Below are 18,794 nucleotides of genomic sequence, written 5' to 3' on the forward strand. Positions count from 1 at the left end.
AAATAAAAGAAAAAGAAAATATATTTTCAAACTTCAAGAAGAGAATAAAATGAGTTGAGTTTTATTCATGCTTTCATTTATTCAATATTGTTAAGCAACTATTATATATACCGGAGATTTCATGGAAAACAAAAATAGTCATGGACCTGTCTTTCTGGAGCTTATAGTTTAGTTTAGGAAACAAATAATAATCAAAATCACACCAATGTGTAATTATAAACTGTAATGAATTCAATGATGAAAAAATACAGAAAATGTAGAGAGTATTTCTGAAAAACCTGAGTAAATCCAAAGCCCAGGAGGACTCCCATGAGGAAGAGACAAACTGGCTGATATCTGAGAGATACAGAGGAGTCAACCAGGTGAAATGGTAGGAAGAGAACTACCAAGGCCTAGAGGGAGGAAAGAACATGGGAACGTTTAAGGAACTACACGAGAGGTATTAGGCTGGAGCACAAACAAAGAGGGGCATGGAGGCAAAATAGCGTCTTGGATGCAAAGAGAGAAGCCAGATAATTTAGAGCATGTAGATCTTGATCAATATTTTGTTTCTTATATTAATTAATGAAGGGCTTTAAACAGAGTAGCAACATTATTGAACTTGCGTTTCTAAGTGCTGACTATTCTTAAAGAATGACCTGGAGAAAGATAAAAGTTGTTGCTGAGAGAATTATGAAGCTCATGCCATTGTTCAGTAAACAGATATATTAGCTTCATCTATGATGACAATAAAAACAGAAAGAAGTAGATGGATTCAAGTTAGGAAGCAGGTTTATTTGCTTAAACTTGTTAGTAGACTAGATATGGAGGGCAGGAGGAGGTGGAATGACAGCTGAAGGTTTGATTTGGGTCAGAAGAAGGGAGATAGAAAAGGCAGCTATAAGTGTCAAATTACCCTTCTCAGTTGACATTATGCTCTGCCTGATATGTCCTCATTGCTTCAAGGAATCCCTACTGGGAGAAAGCAGGACAGCATATATGTAAGTAGGATGGGCTTGGCCCAAATACACTGCCCTTCTTGTCTTTTTCTGACGAATATGAAGAATTTGATGGTCTAGATAATCTTCTGAGTATACAGATGCAGTTTGTGGTGGCCAGCCTACACAACATCCCTAAAGGCTTTGTAGCAGGAGAATCTAATACCTGAGACGCTACAGAACAGATGTTCTCCACTTGTAGAGGTCACCACTCTACTTTTAGAATAGGAAGACTCACAATGGGCGTCCGCTTCCTGGTTTGTTTTTAGCCTATTAGAATCTTTTTTTATGGTATAAGCTTAGTTTTTGTTTGCTTATGCCAGGTATTAGTATCTCAGGTATCTCTGTGATGGTTAATACTCAGTGTCAACTTCACTGGATTGAAGGATGCAAAGTATTGATCCTGGGTGTGTCTGTGAGGGTGCTGCTAAAGGAGATTAACATTTGAATCAGTGGTATGGGAAAGCAGACCCGCCCTTAATCTGGGTGGGCACAATCTAACCAGCTGCCAGCATGGCCAGAGTAAAAAGCAGGCAGAAGAACGTGAAAAGACCAGACTGGTTTAGCCTCCCAGTTTATATCTTTCTTCTGTGCTTGATGCTTCCTGCCCTTGAACATCAGACTTCACGTTCTTCAGCTTTGAAACTCGAACCAGCTTCCTTGCTCCTCAGCTTACAGATGATTTATTGTGGGACCATGTGATTATGTGAGTTAATATTCCTTAATAAACTCCTCTCTCTCTCTTTCTCTCTTTAGTGTATATATAAATATATACACTAAACTCCTTGCTTCTCATGAGCAGTGAATCAGGAGTGTTAAATGCATTTATTTTGTGTAACTTTCTAAACAGCTAATACCAAGGACTATCAGTGTTCTATATATATATATATATTATTAGTTCTGTCCCTCTAGAGAACCCTGGCTAATACAGATTTAGGTACCAGGAGTGGTTCTAGAGGAACAGAATATTAAGAATGGAGTTCCTTTATGGTTTAGGGGATTCTAGAGTTGGCTGCTTAATATGATTAGACCCAAAAATGCTAAGGACTATACTTCTAATAGTATGGAGAACACTGATAGTCCTTGGTATTAACTGTTTAGAGAGTCATGCAAAATAAATGCATTTAACACTCCTGATTCATGGCTCATGAGAGGCATTTAGTGACTCTCACACAATATCTTTGACTATATGTGGAGAACCAAGGAATATAATGAAGTTGTTTGGTTGCTCCTAAGTTCACTGGACAAAGCGATAAAAGAAAATGATGAATTTGGGGATTCTAACTCCTGGCTTCAGAAGCAGATACTGAATGTCAAATCTGCTAAGATTGCCCTGAGTGAGAATCTTATCTGCTATAGAGAAAGAGCTGAAATTGTGGAAAATCAGACACAAGTTCTTATTATGCAAGTGGCTGACCTGCAATGAAAGGTGCATGCACAGTCTCGCCAGGTGTCTACTATTAAAGTGAGGGCATTGATTGGAAAATAATGGAACCCTACAACTTGGAATAGGGATGTGTGGGAGGACCCTGATGAAGCTAGGGACACTGAGTTTGTAAACTCTGATGAAGCTTTTTTGCCAAAAGAAACAGCTTCCCCATCCCCAGTAGTGGCAACATCTCCTCCTCAACCCATACTGCCATCAACCTTTCCACCTTTGCTGAGGAGATAAACCATGTGCTGCCTGAGGTAAAAGTGATGGCCTCTCCTGAGGCAGTTTCCAGCAAGATAATGTTGATTCTCCTCAGGAGCCACCCCCAACACCTCTGTTTGCTTCTAGACCTATAACTAGATTAAAGTCCTAGCAGGCCCCTAGAGGTGAGGTTCGAGGTGTGACCCACGAGGAGATATGCTACACTTGAAAAGAACTGCTTGAGTTTTCTAATTTAGATAAGGAGAAATCTAGAGGATAGGCATGGGAATGAATACTAAGGGTGTGGGATAATGGTGGAAGGAACATAGAGTTGGATCAGGCTGAATTTATTTATTTGGGCCCACTAAACAGGGATTCTGTATTCAGTGTTGCAGCTTGGGCAGTTAAAAAGGGTTTCAATAGTTTATCTGCTTGGTTAGCTGAAATATGGATTAAAAGATGACCCACTGTGAGCGAGTTAGAAATGCCTGATCTCCCTTGGTTTAATGTAGAGGAAGGGATCCAAAGGCTTGAGGAGATTGGGATGCTAGAGTGGATTAGTCACTTGAGACCTACTTATCCCAACTGGGAGGGTCCAGAAGATATACCCTAAACCAGTGCTTTGCGAAATAGATTTATGAGGGCAGCGCCTGCATCTTCAAAAAGTTCTGTGATTGCTCTTCTCTAAATGCCAGATCTAACGGTGGGAACCACAGTCACTCAACTACAAAATTTAAATGCAATGGGAATACTTGGATCCTGAGGTAGCAGAGGCTAAGTGGAGGCACTCAACCTTCAAAGGCAAGGTGGATGTAGCTACCATAATGGACAGCAGAGGCAAAGCAGCAATCATAATAGTCTGACTTATGTAGAGTTCTGGCATTGGCTAATTAATCACGGTGTTCCTAGAAGTGAAATTGATAGGAAGCCTACTGGATTTCTACTTAGTTTATATAAGCAGAAAACTTCCAAGTTGATTGCACAAAAGATTAATTTGAATTATAAAAGCAAAGAATCATGGCCCCTCAATTAATTTCCAGACTTGAGTCAATTTACAGACCCTGAACCCCCTGAGTGAAGGGGAGGCCAGGTCCCCTTGAGGAAGTACAACCAACAATTTATGCTATTAATCTTTTTCCCATCCTTCTGCAAGGAGACCTCCACACTTTTACCAGAGTAACTGTGCGATGGGGAAAGGGAAATAATCAGACATTTTCAGGACTACTAGACACTGGCTCAGAGCTGACGTTGATTCTAGGGGACCCAAAACATCATTGTGGTCCTCCAGTTAGAGTAGAGGCTTATGGAGGTCAGGTAATTGATGGAGTTTTAGCTCAGTTTCAACTTACAGTGGGTCCAGTGGGTCCCCGGACTCATCCTATGGTCATTTCCCCAGTGCCAGAATGCATAATTGGCATAGACATGCTTAGTAGCTGGGAGAATCCCCACATTGCTTCCCTGACTGATAGGTTGGGGACTATAATGATAGGAAAGGCCAAATGGAAACCATTAGAGCTGTCTCTACCTAGGAAAACTAGTAAATCAAAAACAATATCGCATCCTTGAAGAGATTGTGGAGATTAGTGCCACCATCAAGGACTTGAAAGATACAGGGGTGGTGATTCCCACCACATCCCCATTCAGCCCTCCAATTTGGCCCGTGTAGAAGACAGATTGACCTTGGAGAATGACAGTGGATTATTATAAGCTTAGCCAATTGGTGACTCCAACTGCAGCTGCTGTACCAGATGTGGTTTCACTGCTTGAGCAAATTAACACATCTCGTGGTACCTTTATGTAGCCATTGACTTGGAAAATGCCCTTTTCTCTATTCCTGTCCCTAGGGCCTACCAGATGCAATTAGCCTTCAGTTGACAAGGCCAGCAATATACCTTTACTGTCCTACCTCAGGAGTATATCAACTCTCCAGCTTTGTGTCATAATCCTGTTCAAAGAGACCTTGATCGCTTTTCGCCTCCACAAGATACCTCATTGGTCTATTATATTGATGACATTGTGCTGATCAGATCCAGTGAGCAAGAAGTAGCAAACACAATGCACTTATTAGTGAGACATTTGCATGGCAGAGGATGGGAAATAAATTCAACTAAGATTGAGAGAACTTCTACCTCAGCAAAATTTCTAGGGGTTCGGTAGTGTGGGGTCTGTCGAGATATTCCTTCTATGGTGAAGGACAAGTTGCTGCATTTGGCCCCTCCTACAACCAAGAAAGAGGCACAATGCCTAGTAGGCATATTTGGATTTTGGAGGCAACACATTCCTCATTTATTATTCACTCGGCCCATTTATCACGTAACCTGAAAGGCTGCCAGTTTTGACTGGGGTACAGAACAGGAGAAGGCTCTTGGAAGCAACAGATCCAGGCTGCTGTGCAAGCTGCTCTGCACGTGGGCCATATGACCCAGCAGATCCAATGGTGCTTGAGGTGTCAGTGGCAAATAGGGATGCTGTTTGGAGCACCTGGCAGGCCACCATAGGTGAATCATAGCAGAGGTCTCTAGGATTTTGGAGCAAGGCTCTGCCATCTTCTGCAGATAACTACACTCCATTTGAGAGACAGCTCTTGGCCTGTTACTGGGCTTTGGTGGAAACTGACCTTTTGACTATGGGTCATCAAGTCACCCTGAGACCTGAACAGCCTGTCATGAACTGGGTGCTTTCTGACCTATCTATCCATAACATGGGTCATGCACAGCAGCATTCCATCATAAAAAGAAGTGGTATATACGTGATCCGGCTTAAGCAGGTCATGAAGGTACAAGTAAGTTACATGGAAATAGCTCAAATGCCCACGGTCTTTACTCCTGCCACCCTGCCTTCTCTCCCCCAGCCTGCACCAATGGCCTCATGAGGAGTTCCCTGTGCTCAGTTGACAAAGGAAGAGAAGACTAGGGCCTGGTTCACAGATGGTTCTGCACGATATGCAGGCACCACCCAAAATTGGACAGCTGCAGCACTATAGCCCTTTTCTAGGACATCTCGGAAGGACAGAGGTGAAATCTTCCCAGTGGGCAGAACTTTGGGCAATGCACCTGGTTGTGCACTTTGCATGGAAGGAGAAATGGCCAGATATGCGATTATGATTTATGGGCTGTAGCCAATGGTTTGGCTGGATGGTCAGGGACTTGGAATAAGCATGATTGGAAAATCAGTGACAAAGAAATCTGGGGAAGAGATATGTGGATGGACCTCTCTGAGTGGTCAAAAACTGTGACGATATTTGTATCCCATGTGAGTGCTCACCAAAGGGTGACCTCAGTAGAAGATTTTAATAATCAAGTGGATAGGATTACCCCTCTGTGGACACCACTCAGCCTCTTTCCCCAGCCACCTCTGTCATTGCCCAACAGGCCCATGAACAAAATGACCATGGTAGCACGGATGGAGGTTATGCATGGGCTCAGCAACATGGACATCCACTCACCAAGGCTGACCTGGCTACAGCCACTGCTGAGTGCCCACTTTCCCAACAGCAGAGACTAACACTGAGCCCTCAATATGGGACCATTCTTCAAGGTGATCAACCAGCTACTTGGTGGAAAGTTGATTATATTGGACCTCTCCCATCATGGAAAGGGATGAGGTTGGTCCTAACTGAAATAGACACTTACTCTGGATATGGGTTTACCTATCCTGCATGCAATGCTTCTGCCAAGACTACCGTCCATGGACTCACAGAATGCCTTATCCACCATCATGGTATTCCACACAGCATTGCCTCTGACCAAGGCACTCACTTTACTGCTAAAGAAGTGTGGAAGTGGGCTTGTGCTCAAGGAATTCACTGATCTTACTGTGTTCTCCGTCATCCTGAAGTAGCTGGATTGATAGAACAGTGGAATGGCCTTTTGAAGTCACAATTACAACACAAACTAGGTGATAATACTTTGCAGGGCTGGGGCAAAATTCTCCAGAAGGATGTGTATGCTCTGAATCAGCATCCAATATATGGTACTGTTTCTCCCATAGCCAGGATTCACAGGTCCAGGAATCAAGGGGTGGAAGTGGAAGTGGCACCACTCACCATCACCCCTAGTAATCCACTAGCAAAATGTTTGCTTCCTGTTCCCACAACATTATGTTCTGCTGGCCTAGAGGTCTTTGTTCCACAGGGAGAAACACTGCTACCAGGAGACATAACAAAATTCCATTAAACTGGATGTTAAAATCACCACCTGGACACTTTGGGCTCCTCCTACCATTAAGTCAACAGGCCAAGATGGAGTTACAGTGTTGGCTGGGGTAATTGACCTGGAGTATCAAGATGAAATCAGTCTACTACTCCACAATGAAGGTAAGGAAAAGTATGAATGGAATACTGGAGATCCATTAGGGTGTCTCTTAGTATTACCATGCCCTGTGATTAAGGTCAATGGGAAACTATAACAACCCAATCCAGGCAGGACTACAAATGGCTCAGACCCTTCAGGAATGAAAGTTGGGGTCACTCCACCAGGAAAAAAAACCATGACCTGCTGAGGTGCTTGCTGAAGGCAAAGGGAATACAGAATGGGTAGTCATCAATACCAGCTATGACCATGTAACCACCTGCAAAAGATGACTGTAATTTTCATGAGTATTTACTCCTTTTGTTAAAACATGTTTGTGCATGTATACACTTGTACTAAGAAAAGCTTCATTTTATTTCCTTTTCCTTTATCACATGACATAGGATTTACTTACTTCATATCAGCATTTAAGTGCTGTTAACTTTATAATAGCATTTAGATTGGGGCTTGGTTCATTTCTGGTTGTAGGAAGGATAGTTATGTTAGGTGTAATTATGACCTTATTATTGTCTTTATTTGAAGATTATATATGATCTCAGGAGATGTGCATGGGTTCAAGTTGACAAGGGGTGGATTTGTGATGATTAATACTGAGTATCTACTTGATTGGATTGAAGGAAGCAAAGTATTGATCCTGGATGTGTCTGTGAGGGTGTTGCCAAAGAAGATTAATATTTGAGTCAGCGGGCTGGGAAAGGCAGACCCACCCATAATCTGGGTGGGCCCCATCTAATCAGCTGCCAGTGAATGCAAAGCAGCAGAAAACATAAAAGGCTAGACTGGCTTAACCTCCCTGTCTCTATCTTTCTCCTGTGCTAGATGCTTCCTGCCCTCAAACACTGGACTCCAAGTTCTTCAGCTTTGGGGCTTGGACTGGCTTCCCTGCTCCTCAACTTGCAGACAGCCTGTTGCAGGACCTTGTGATCATGTGAGTTAATACTCCTTAATAAACTTCCATATATTAGTTCTGTTCCTCTAGAGAACCCTGACTAATACAGACCCTCACTTCTTTGTATTTCACACGCATATATAATTAACACTGAATGTGGGCTGTCACCCACGTGACTAATAAAACACAGTGGAAGTTCAATGAATTGGTAAACACCTAGTATATTCCAGGCACTCTTAAAAGCAATGAAGAGACCATAATAAAATATACCACAAATTAGTGAGTGTAGAAGTAGGAATGGTAACATTTTACATTTTATCATGTGACAATTTTGATGAGATGTACATTACTGGGGAAAAATTTTAAATCTGGTATATCTTTAATATGAACAATACTTATTACTTCTGACCTAGAATAATGCTCTATACCTAGCAGGCACTCTGTAAATGTTCATTGAATTAAATTGATTTGGCCATAGAGATCTTTCTGAATATGTCAATTAAATTACAAATAGGATAAATGAAAAAGAATTATATTCTTCACCGAGCATTGGGATTTACACATTGCACTTTATTTACTTACTGCCAATAAATTTGTAACTTCCTAGTCTTTGTACACTTCTATGATTTCATACCCATACAGAGTAAATGGAAGCAGGCCAGTACCTCGGATGTCAGGTTGATAACAGCTCCTTGGAATACTACTAATTCTGGAACTAGTCAAGTAGTTTCTCACATTTGAGTACAGATCATTCCTATCATATATCGTGTTTGTTGGCTATTTGCTACAATGATGTGACCTTTTCTAAAAAGGACAAGAATAATAATGGCAATTAGTACTGGGTAGAGAAATCAATAAAAATATTATACACATACACACACACACTACAGGATTTTAATAGAATTGCAAAGCAAATAAATCATAAACTTCCTACATAGGTAAATTTGAGCAAGTTAAATTGGTTTCCTTAGATGTATATTAAACTCAAGAGCTGAAGAAAATGTTCTGGTCCCAATTTACCTAGTTTGTTCTACCTTGAAAAATTAACACACTGTATGCCTTGTTAATATATAAGTATGCCCCATATAATTATATGTATATATAATCCACACACACACACACACACACACACACACACACACACACACACACATTGACTAGAAGCCTACAGTAGCAAGGACTTGCAAAATATTAAGTGACTGAAAAAGTCATAGAAGTGAAAATTAATGTATGCTATTTTTAAGCACTTAGTAATGATATGCATGAAGAGGTAAAAAGAATTTTTTTAAATTATAGAACATACTAAATTAGAAGTGTTACCAGTGCCAGGAAGGAAAGAGCAATCATAAAGAAGGAAAAATAAAGATTAGACATATGGGGCAAGAAATAACAAGATGAGATGAAGTTGAGAAGTACTAAGTGATGCATTAAAAAAATAATTTAGAATATAAACCTACTACAGTGGAGAGAGATAATTAGAAAATTGCAAGAAAGAAAAGATTGGGCAACAAAATGGACAGTGAACTGAATGAGAACAATAAGGTAACATTAGAAAACATTGGAAAAGTATCATCGGCTTGCATATGAAATAACTCATTATAGATTATTAAATTATAGCATGTGATTCTACATAGTATGTGTCATCTTTCTGTATGTGCAGGTAACTGTGCTTTACATATATTGTAATCTCTGTAGACAGCATGCGGATTATTAGGGAGAAAACCAAAAAATAAAAACGAAAATTTAGAAAATCATTTTTAAAAGTATTTTAAGTCTGGGATACAAAATAGCAAAGTCTTGAAATTCATGAGTCTTGAGACTTTTCAAGCATTAGGAAAGCATATAATTTACCTCTTAAATGCAGTACAGCAGCTTCTTCAGTGTTAATGTAGAAAGTGGCAATGCTACAGTGAGATTCAGAGAGTAACCACACTTTCTCCCACACTCACTAATGACTCAGTCCCTAAATCCAGTGCCATGATTCTAATCTGCGACTCGGTAAAGTGGCAAATTATAAATAATAATATGTGATCCACCTCTAGGGTCATATGCAGGTAGTTTTACCTGGTAAATGTCAACATTTATACTAAAATATACTAGTGTAATTATCTGAATGCAAACTTGCAGCTCTGGACTTTGTATTTTAATAAACATCCAAGAATATTTGGGTACAAATAGCCCTTAGCCTACAGAAGGGGTTAATATTAAGTGTATAATTCTAATGAGATACACTATGCTTTGATCCAATGATAGCAAATAGAATGATACAGCACCTTCCAGGGATAACAAATTGGCCATTCAATTACATGTGAGCTGAAAACAAAACTAGCATGTTGTATAATAAAGACCTTCCTAAAGGTTTTAGTCTAACTGTAAGATGAAGAAAGAGAATAATGGCCTCTCAAGTTGACTTCTAAATCAGGATATTCATAATAGTACAGATTATCACTGTAAGAGAGTTCATACTTTTTTTTTTTACTTTTAAACTGAAAAGCAAAATGCTTTATATGTATTCTAATATAGGAAACCATACTTCTTTAGCAGAACTAGTAATAATTATGGTTCTAAAGATTCACTTGTAGTCTTTCATCAATTATAAAATCAAACACCTTCATTTCTCATTATTATTGTTACAGTGCATAAATAAATCAATATACAGCTTTCATTATATTGACTATGTTAGAAAAAATTTACCTAGAAGATACTTGGATAAATGTCTCAGTGTTTGTGGTTTTTCCAGTAGAATTGTTTCTGTTATTAAAGAATATAAGATGAGTTTGCATTGCTTTCTGCATTCCTTGCCTTGTGTCTCAACATTAGATACAAATCTGCTGTTACCTTGGGACTCAGCAGTAATGAATAAGCTATTAACTATGCTGAGGGTGAGTGTAGCAATGTATAATCTCAACAATTCTGTAGCATAGGCTATTAAAGTTACAACCGAGAAAAGAAACCAGCCAAAGTAGAAAAAAAAACCCATAAAATTAAATAAAAACAAGGCCAATTTCGCCTGATGTTGAAAGATTGAGAAGACTCACAGTGCAGGACAAGCAATTTAATTGAAGAAAAGCAGTGTATTCATTCAAAATTACCCCATTTTGCTTATAGTTCTGTTTTAGGTATTACTTTGATGTCAACATTACCTTAGCTAGTGCTGCTCTATCTTTCATGTTCTAGAAATTATTGTACATTGGGGATTTCTATTTTTTTTTTGTCCAAAAATGGCACCAGCAAAATGTGAAGCATTCCAAACCTGTTACTTCAACTCACTGTAAGGTTTGTCTGTAAGGTGAGATCCTTTTCATTGTTCTTCCAAATAGAGTAGGTGGCCTGGTTGCTAGCCAAATGGTCAAAATCAAAGCAGAATGTTAGGGTATTTGTACTAACATAAGCTCTGCTACCTCAGGTCATCTGAAAGAGGAGAAGATGGAGGGAGCATGTGTAGGTCTTCCAGGAAGAGGTGAGAGTCTTGAACACCAAGTGAAAAGGTAAAGATAGAATCTGAGTGGTAAGAATAAAGACGTAAAACGAAAGTGGGGTTATAGCCAGACAATGATAGGCAGAGTTTGTTCCACATGTTCACTGCTAATAGCCTTAGGGTATCTTTGATTAATAGAGTGACTTTATCACTTCAGTTTATCATCCGTTATGATTTACAGAATATGAGAGGGAGGAGAACAAACCAAAGTTTTCTGACTCCAGTTAAAAGATACCTTGCAAGATAGAGTACATGAGAAATTTGCAGTGTGCTTACTTAGTGCCTCTGCTTTCCAAGGAATGAGAAGGACCTGACCAAATGGTCCTGTCCACACTCTAGAAATCAGAAACTATGTTGCTTCATTGCTTTATGAGAGTATATTTTAGAATTTAAAAAGATGTCTGTGGTTATCCTGGCATACCATATTCAGTGATTGCTTTTTTATGTTGGGCTATCAGGCAGTCTTAGTTGTCTCAGTTTATGTTCAAGAGATTTAAAGGAAATTAAGTAAGAAATCTGCTCGGAGATTCCTTAAGTGTCTGAGGAGCTTAATGGGAGGAGGAGGATAAGAAAGGCAGAATCCAACCAGTCACCTTTGCTTTTGGCAAGGTTTGGTTTTAAAACCACAGCTTTTAATTCCTTATATTCCTGATTCTCATTTAAAAGTATCATGCAAAATAGAAGATAGTACTAAAACAGAACAAGGTTAAGATAATAGTTTATGCATGGAGAAAACAAATTATAAAATAGACAGCTATGGTCAACATTCAAATTGATCCAAATATCAAACAACCTTAAAGAATCAAGCAAGGCCTTTTATCTGAATTTTTAGAATTTCTTGGAGCAATATAAGTGGAAATATAAAGAGCAAAGATAATGGAAATTTTGAAGTCCCATAAAGGGGCATTTTGGATAGGCAACACTGCATGTAAAATTTTTATCAAACTTAAGATTTCAGATTGAAAACCAGAGGCAGAGGGATCCTTTCAAGGCACTTTCAAGACATGATAGAGTGTCATTTTTAAAAGTATAGTTCTTTTGAGTTCTGGCCTGCTTCTTAGCTCTTTGGGCTCAGGTAAGTCCCTCTGAGGTTTCTCTTTTTTTCATCTATAAGGTAACAATTAAAGAACTACCTACATACTTTTAGACCAATGCTGTGAACGTATAAGGGAAAAAAAGAAATACACAAAAGTGTTACAAAAGTGAAAAGTGCCACACAAATATGAGTTGTTACTGCTCACCTGAGGAGACAGTCTTGCTTCTGTGCTCTGCAGGACTCTGGCTATTGCTTTCTACAGCAGCATAAAATAGTCTGGCACTTGCAACATCTTCTAGATATCACCTCCTTATCCTTTGACCACTTCATCTTTAGTCTGTCCACGTAAGCAAATGCCATGCTCGTTAGCACTCCTTCACAAACTAACAAGACTTAAGAGGCAAAAATATACTAGCAGGTGATTACATGAGTAGTTTATGTTTTTCCTGGAAAGTGATCTCATCTCTGGTGTCTTTTGAGATATTGTGAATGTCTTCTTGGTAGCCGAACTCCATAATATTCAGGAGACCTAAATGCTAGGAATGATCCCTTTCCACCCCTCTATCATCTTTGGCCAATTAAGTTTTCTCAGTTTCATAGTTACAGTGCCTCTTCTGACCCCAACCAGCCATCTGAACATGATTGCCCAGAGTCAAAGGACATTCCAGAAGAAAGATGCTGGAAAAGTCATTATTCTCAGCAAACTAACATAGGAACAGAAAACCAAACACTGCATGTTTTCACTTATAAGTGGAAGCTGAACAATGAGCACACATGGACACACAGGGAGGAGAATAACACACACTGGGGCCTTTGCGGGTGGCAGGGGAAGGGAGAGCATCAGCATAAATAGCCAATGCATGCGGGACTCAATAACTAGGTGATGGGCTGATAGGTGCAGCAAACCACCATGTAACAAATCTACGCATCCTGCACATGTATCCCAGAGCTTAAAGTAATATAAAATAACATTTAAAAAAAGAAATACACTGGAAAAATCCAGTTTCCAAGGGTAAAAGAACAATATTAGAGAATCAAGTTGATTGATTGGTTGATTGATTGTAGAGATGAAGCCTGCCTATGTTGCCCAGGCTGGTCTTGAACTGCTGGGTTCAAGTAATCCTCCCAGCTCAACCTCCCAAAGTGCTGGGATTACAGGCATAAGCCACTATATCTAGCCTGAGAGTCAAATTTAAATGTCAGTAATAACTTCAATTTCTTGAGCACCTATAGTGGGAGAGGCATTGTGACAGTTCTTTAATAATGCAGGACAATACTTTGAAATATTAATTTAAGTCTTTTCTTTCTCTTTATTTTCCTCCTTTTAATCCCCACTCCTCCCAATCTCCATTCAGTACTGAAGACAGAATTTCTGTTTGCTTTCTTCAAAAAAGTTTGGGAAAGAGTAATTTATTTTCAGAATTTCATACCTACCAAGGAACTAATATACAGAGAAACATAGGGAAAAGGGTATTTGTACTTTATACAGACTAAATATCTGGTACAAGCCTATTCTCTCCATATCTGTAACACTAAAAGCTTTTCTTTGGCTTGAGTCAGGAACAAAAGAAGAAAGAAAATTCTATGGATCCTGAGAGCAGAGGAAACCTATTTCCTGGGTTTCAGAGACAAAGGCAACAGAACTGGAGAAGGGGCACCTAAGAGATGATCCTCTGGGAACCACATCAAAGATTCTTCACTCAAGCTTTGCAAAGAAGAGAAAATTAGAGAGCCCTGGGATCTGAAGGGGCTGTGCACACCGATGCAGTGAATATCTCAGGGGCCATCAGTATTAACTTATGACTTCAGATCAGAAGTTATTTCTCCCCAACCAGGATCTGACAGCCAAAATCTTAGCACTGTATAATATCCTCAAGTAGTATATACTGCTCCCCAAAGACAGTGGGTATAAAATTTCAGGTACAAATTACATTGAGTTTTTATCTTTTATCCCTAACAGCCTAACAGAAGAAGATTTCAGTCAGCAATTACAGTGAGTTAAAGAAAATGAAGAAAGCTTGTTTGCTTCCATCCCTGGATACATCTGGATTCATACCCAATACATATTTGATGCCTCAATTAATTCCTACAACAGAACTACAAAAAAAGAAATTCCTCTACTCCTTATTACAGATAGAAAACCTGGATAGAAAAATTTAAGTAGTTTCTTAAGATAGCACAGCTAGTTTATGATGGTGCTGGGATTCAGCCATAAGTCTTTTCAAATCTAAAACTATCATATCTGTTATGCCGTAGTACCCATATCACAAGGGTGAATAGACTGGGAAAAAATTGTTATTGGCTAGCTATAATACTGAGACTTTTTAAAGTTACTATGAATCTGGGAAGCATTCTTGCCTCTTCATATGAGTACAGAGACAAAGCAGGAGATCGGTGTTCGGTCTCAAAAGTAAACTCTACTAAATAATATATTTCATAAACACAGGTGCAATTACAATTTGAAACACCAAACTGGACTCCTCATAAACATTTTATAGCCTAATTTCTTCACACAGTTCTGCTTAGTAGTGGTTCCGAAAGGACAAATCCCATGAGGAATACAGATCTATCTGTAGTCATTGAGAAATTTTCTGAATATTAGATACTTAGCTGCTATGAAGAAAACTTTGGGGAGCCCCAGGAGTCAAAAGGCAGCTGGGAATAGTTCAGGGCAAGTCACTGGGGCTCTACATGAATTGGAAGGAGGCTGGCACCAAATGGTGGCCCAAAGAGCTGCCAGTGGAGATTGGCACTTGTGCACCAAGACTAAGGGGGAAACAAGTTGCAAGACAGTGGTGCCAGCTAGAAAAATTCTGCCTGTGAAAAGAAGGAGATGAGCTTTTATGGAGGTACCAAACAATAATTTCTGAGGTATACAAGGATGGCTGAAGTGTGGACATGGGACTGGAAACAGAGGCAGGGCAATGATGCAAATAAGCAAAACAGAAGGCAGGACAAAGGCAAGGAAAGAGAAGGGGGATGAAAGGAGAAACAGCCTTAATTAAGAAAGCCAGCTAGGTAACACATTTCTGAAAAGGCAGCTTGGTTTAGTTCATGTCGTATCAATTACATTGAAGTATCAGGTACAGAAAAGAATGAAAGTAGAGAAACAAAATCATTACCTGAGGAAGGGAAAAATAATACATGAATACATACTGAAAATCAGGTCAATATGATTTTTATATCAGATTATATATTATAAAATATATGACTATGGGTCCTTCTGTAATCATTTGTAAACATCAGCTTAGTTTTCTCATTTGTAATAAGTGGCTGATAATAAATAAATTATAGTTGATATTATTACTATTAAAATATGTGCTCTAATAAGCATTTAATACGTGCTGCATGCTGTGCTAAGCATGTTAAATGAATTCTCTCACAAAATTACTCTATAATAACTCACATAATAACCGAATGAGTTACCATAATAAAACAGTTTTGTAGGGTACCAGATTCATACCAGGTACTCAATAAATGATGGCTACTGTTAATAATGCCTTTGATGAAATGAAATCCCATTAGTATTGGTTCTTTTTTGCTAATTAATTCCTATTCTCAAACATTCTTTTAATGGATGTCTATTTCAATTCTGATGTCCAATGGGGTTGGGGGTCATGTAGTGGAAAGGAAGGATTTTATTTCTATTCCGTACATAAATTTCAGATAGTCTCCTTCCCAAAGGCATGCAAAACATGTAGATCGGCTGCAAACACCTTGAGCTCAGACAAGGTTTATAATTGCTGTGTATCTCAAGCTAGAATTTCCCCTTTATGCATGCAGTCCTCTTTCTGGTGTCCAGAATCTTCTTTCTCTCTACTATCTACTGAGAGTAAAGCATCCTCTTTACTCTTCTCTTTTTACACACATTTCTACTGAATGCTATGTGCACATGTGCTGTGAGAAGGTTGTTGACTGGATGTTCATAATAACCACACTTTTCTGCATCTGCAGGAAATAGAATACTCTCTCTTTAACTCAGGAATGGTTCACTCCTTTTCATCATGAAATGTCACCTTCTTAGAAAAGCGCCTTCAACTAACCAATCTAAATTATTTTTCCCTGTTAATTTCCATCTGATTGCCTTAGGCATTGCTTTTAAAGTACTTCTGAAAATTACTCCTCAAGATTTGCATACTATTTTGTTTGTCTGCTCACTTGTATTTTCCTTTAGTCCTTACTACAAAGTAAATTTTGTGAGGGCAGAAACCATTTCTGTATTCTTCTGCATTCAGAAATATTCATTAAGCACCAGTAGACACCAGGCATTGTTCTAGGCACTGGGATACAGCAAAGAACCGACATTCTAGCAGTGAGAAACAAACAGTCAAAAAAAATGCAGGTGGTGATGTTATGAACCACATAGCAATGCAAAGGAATAAAGGGAGAGTGGCAAGGCTGCAACAATGAAAAGTTATTGGGATTCCATTTCATCAAAGATAATCAGGAAAGGCTCCCTGATGTACTGACCTATAATAACTAGTAGGAGAAGATAATTCTAAGTAGAGGGAACAGTAAGTACAAAGACCAAGAACTTGTTGCGTGTGTTCATGAAACAACAATCAGTCTTTATAGCTAGGGCATGGTGAGCAAGGAGGAGAGAAAGAAGAGATGAGATTTGAAGGACTGTTGGGCATCGTGAAGCTGTAATAAGACCTTTGATTTTATCTTGGGTGAGGGGGGATTAACAATGTAGTTTTAAGCAGAAAGTGACAGAATCTGACTTATGTATTAAAAGGATTGCTTTTCCCATTATGTAGAGAATAGCCTGGTAGGGGGTGGTTAAGGGAGAACAGTTGAGACTATTGCAGTAGTTTAAGTGAAAGATCCTGGTGGCATAGAATATAATGATTGTTGCAAAGGTGAAGAGATGTCAGGTTCTGTATACATTTTCAAAGTAGAGATGACTGAATTTGCTGAGGAATTGGATGGGGGCATAACAAAATGAAAAGTACCAAAGATGATTCCAACTTTTATGGCATTTGAAATTTAAAGATTGGAATTGCACTGACCAGGTTAGGAACTACTAGGATAAAAAAAAAAAAAAAGTTTAGGAGTTAGAAATTGAGAGTTCAGTTTGAGATAGGTAAAACTTCAACTACAGAAAACCCAAGTAAGCAGTTGACTATACACACCAACAAGTGTGGAGTTAAGGAAAGAGTTTTGAGACTGGAAATATACATTTGGAAGTTATCAGAATATAGATGCCATTTAGAGTCATTACAGTGGATGGATTCACTTATGAGGAAGATAAACAAAGTAAGGATCTGAGGACAGACTCCAGAGTACTCCAACATTTCGTTCTAGGGAGAATGATGAGAAAATAGCAGAGCAGGCTGACAGAGATTCCTCTCTGACGTAGGAGAAAAACCAGGAGAATGTGGGGTCCTGGAAACCAAGGGTCTGTAGCAGCTGATTAGTTAAGTAATAGAACTGTGAATGGAGTACTGGGTCTGGCAATATGGCAGTGCCTGATAACCTTGATCTGAGCAGTTTTGTAGGGTTGAATGGGTAAATGGAACAGTTTCAAGAAAGTTTGTAAGGAATGAAAGTGGAATACACACAACTTTTTCAAAGGATCTTGCCAAAAAAGAGATTAGAGAGATGGGACTGCAGTGGAGAGGGCTATGAGGTTACTGGCATGTATTTCATAATAAGCACGTTTACAAAAGGAAAGAAAATTGATGTTATAGGAGACAATCACCAGAGTGAAGTCCTTGAACACGATGGAGGATGGGACATATTATCCAAGTGAAGGAGGAGACTGTGGGTAGGAACTGGAAGAGTTCTTTCACTGTAACAGGAAAAAGGGAGGGTGGTTGGGTATGGGTGCCCTTGTACTGGTGGTTTCAGCGTGTAAGCACATAGAAAGTTTCCCCCAATTCCTTGATTGAATAGTCAATAACTTTAATACTGCCTGACACATAGTAAGTGCTCAAACCAGATACTGAATGAATGGATGTGCATTATTAAATCTGCTTCCAGAAAACTTCCTAAGAAAATTTTCTGGGTTGGGACTCTCCTTGCATTTTAGCTTCAGCCTGCACTATAAAATGGAATAGAGTAACAGAAAAAGAGAGAAGCTTTTCAAATAAGTTGTAAAGATTTATTTCATAGCCTCCACCCCTAGCCTTTTCTTCTAAAACAAAGATGTGGATAGAAAGGTATAAGATGTTGTAATTATATTATAGAAGTAATTGGATACCTGTGACTCCTCTTACCCTCTCATAATATCTATTGGATATAACTCTTGGCTTTCTCATTTTGGCTACATTCCCAGAACCATATGCAAAATGTTTTCCTGAAATATTGAAAAGGAACCTACCTTTTAAGTTCATCATCTCTTTGCCTGAAAAGTGGCTTATTCTTGTCCTGTTGAGATTGCATTTTGCATGATATTTTTCCTTTCTTTACTGTTAAGATTGCATTTAGCATGGGCTTTTCTCTTCCTTTACTATTAAGGTTAAAAAT

The 18,794-nt window shown here is 38.9% G+C and overlaps 1 pseudogene; it reads left to right on the forward strand.

Annotated features, from left to right (window-relative positions):
- Positions 1 to 1,975: 1,975 nt before the first annotated feature.
- Positions 1,976 to 13,063, forward strand: LOC108534215 (putative inactive deoxyuridine 5'-triphosphate nucleotidohydrolase-like protein FLJ16323; annotated as a pseudogene).
- Positions 13,064 to 18,794: the final 5,731 nt, after the last annotated feature.

The sequence above is a fragment of the Rhinopithecus bieti genome, unplaced genomic scaffold (genome assembly GCF_001698545.2).
Source record: "Rhinopithecus bieti isolate Rb0 unplaced genomic scaffold, ASM169854v2 scaffold_19, whole genome shotgun sequence".
Taxonomy (NCBI): domain Eukaryota; kingdom Metazoa; phylum Chordata; class Mammalia; order Primates; family Cercopithecidae; genus Rhinopithecus; species Rhinopithecus bieti.